The sequence below is a fragment of the Callithrix jacchus genome, chromosome 1 (assembly GCF_049354715.1).
Source record: "Callithrix jacchus isolate 240 chromosome 1, calJac240_pri, whole genome shotgun sequence".
Classification (NCBI taxonomy): Eukaryota; Metazoa; Chordata; class Mammalia; order Primates; family Cebidae; genus Callithrix; species Callithrix jacchus.
Window position 1 is genome coordinate 137,118,556 of NC_133502.1, and position 2,658 is coordinate 137,121,213.

Genomic DNA, 2,658 nt, shown 5'->3' on the forward strand with positions numbered 1-2,658 from the left:
AATAAATAGAGTAAATTTTTAATATTTCCCTAGTTCTGTCTGCTATAAGGGAATTTCAGAGTATGAAGGTAAGGTAAAGCAAATATAAAATAACATTTTTAGATACTGACAGTGTTTTCCTTGTAATTGGGTGAAAATTTAGTTTCTTCTCTAAATTCTATAGTTCTATCCATAAGAGCAAATTTCCATTTTATTTACTGTAAAAGAACTAAATAAGAGAAGATTATTACCCATAATCGTAAATAGCAAATACTTTGGCTTGTCTTAATTAGAGTACATGTGAATACATTCACAAACATACTTTTTACATCTCCTGGATGCGGTATGAGCTGCATGTTAGAATTAAAGCATCACAATTAACTGATTGTAGGGTGCTGTTGGGCAATTCAATCCATCAGCATGTCTACCCCATGAGATTTGGAGATGCATGGAAAAAATACATCAACCAAATTGGTCAGGAAGAACAAAACACAGAAAACACTGTAAAACTGAGAGCATTATCTCTTCTTGTCTGAAAAACAGGGGTTTCCTGGAGCACAGAAAGTATTTAAGTATTTGTCAGGGGAATGCTTCTATTCTGTTATTGCAGGAGGGCTTGATGCAGATTCCAGTCATTCATACACATCTGGCATCAGGAATCATATTCAATCCACCATACTATTTCTTTAACATATTAAGTCTTGTCTTCAGTTTCTGAGTATCAGAAATCCATTTTATTAGCATATGAGTATTATGTAACTTTAGTATCAGTGTTAATAGAAACTTCCTGAATATTAGCAAGTGGTGGGTAAGTCTCTCTTGGGCTAGTTCTTCATTTTCAATATCAACTTTTAAATACCAATAACTTTTTAAATATCAATGTTAATAGAAGCTTCCTGAGTATTAGCAAGTGGGCTAGTTCTTCATCTGTCAGTTGGCTTGTCAGTACTTTTGCAGCTTCTGGGAAAACATTGTCCCTAATATGTGGGTGTTACAGAGGATAACAGCTAAAGCCGCACATGGAAAAATAAATACATTGTTTCCTTGACCTGGTGTAAAGACTTGCCCACCTGTGAGTTTCACTGGCTCAAGTGGACCGCCACTGGCAAACAAACACCTGCCCTCTGTAAGTGTATATGCTTCTTCAGCTGTGCACTTTGCCTATGCTGTAGGATTACTTAATGTAAATATTACAGGCCTTTCATTGATAGAGGCCATGTCTCTGATTACATCAGGAGTAAAAAGATGATTAGCACCTGCAAATCCTATTGTAGTTGAAGTCTTCAGGATATTCACTACATCTTCAAAAGCATCAGGTATGCTCTCTGGGACTGGGTTAGTAAATGGTTCCTGATAACTATCTATTTTTGCTTTTCTGCCATTAACTAATTAACCATACTGATCAAATATCCATATTTTTTTTTTGTGCCCATTCTTCTGACAGGCCCTTTTCTACCATGGATATATTATGAGATTTCCAATTCCAAGAGTAGCTTCACCTAATCCAAGGAAAAAGATTTTGTGTTCAGAGATTGGTTTACTAATAACTTTTAGTGCTGTAAGACCTGCTAGAGCTAATGCAGCTGTCCCTTGAATATCATCATTGAAAGTATAATATTTTTCTGGGTATTTTCTCAAGAACCTGAATGCATTATGATTTCCAAAGTCTTCAAGCTGAATGAGTGTGTTTCAGCCATTTCTGTCAGTAATAGCTTTCATAAACTCATCAATCAGGTCATCATACTGTTATGTGTAATCTCATTTCTGGTACAAGCCCATGTAAAATGAGTCTTTTAAGAGTGTGATATTATCAGTTTCCACATCATTATACATGGGCAGGCATCTCTCAGGTCGTATTCCTGCATAAACTGTATCCAAACAAAGGTTTCCTACTGGAAGTCCCAACCATAGACACCCAGATCTCCAAGACCCAGAATTATCTCTCCATCAATCACTATGACAGCTTTAACATGATTTTTTTGGTCAGTTATCCACAATTGATCTAACATGACCTGTGTCTGTGATCGAAATAAATAATTCCTTAGGTCTTTTAAAGATGTGTCCATACTGGGAGCAGGCAAGACCAACAGATGCTCAATGCCACCTCGCAGCATTCTATAAAACAATTTCTCATTTCTTTCTTGTATTCCTGCTATGTAGATTATTTTTCCAAAGGGCTAGTCTTTTTTTTTTTCAAGTTTCTATGGAAATTGAATATCTTCTGTCTCTATTTTGGGAGCTTGTCTAAAGTAAATGCCATTCCTTTGTTTGCTCTTGGATTCAGCATAAGTGGTTTGCTTTTTCTTTTACGTGCAAACATCGACATGCCAAAGTACAAGTGGCGGAAACTACTCTTAACCAGCACGACATCTTTTCTTTCATCAGAGGTCTGGTGCAGGGACATTTGTTGCTGCCGGCGGAAGGGCCGTGCTCTGCTGCCCACCCTGGCAATGCTCAGCTCTGCGTCCCTGGTCCCTTCCTTTCCTTCTGGGAGCCTCCCAGAGTTGTCGGTGCCCACAAGCCGAGGTAGTCTGGAAAGCGGCCTGGTGAGGGGAGGGCACGAGGAGCCGGTTGTGGAGCAGACTCAGCCAACCGGATCATTTTAATTGTAAATTTTCCTTTCATTTTTTGTATTTTTATTTTTTAATTATACTTTAAGTTCTGGGGTATAAGTGCAGA

The 2,658-nt window shown here is 37.8% G+C and overlaps 1 pseudogene; it reads right to left on the reverse strand.

Annotated features, from left to right (window-relative positions):
* Positions 1–572: 572 nt before the first annotated feature.
* LOC100407970 (NAD-dependent malic enzyme, mitochondrial-like) lies at positions 573–2,349 on the reverse strand (annotated as a pseudogene).
* Between the last annotated feature and the right edge of the window lie 309 nt (positions 2,350–2,658).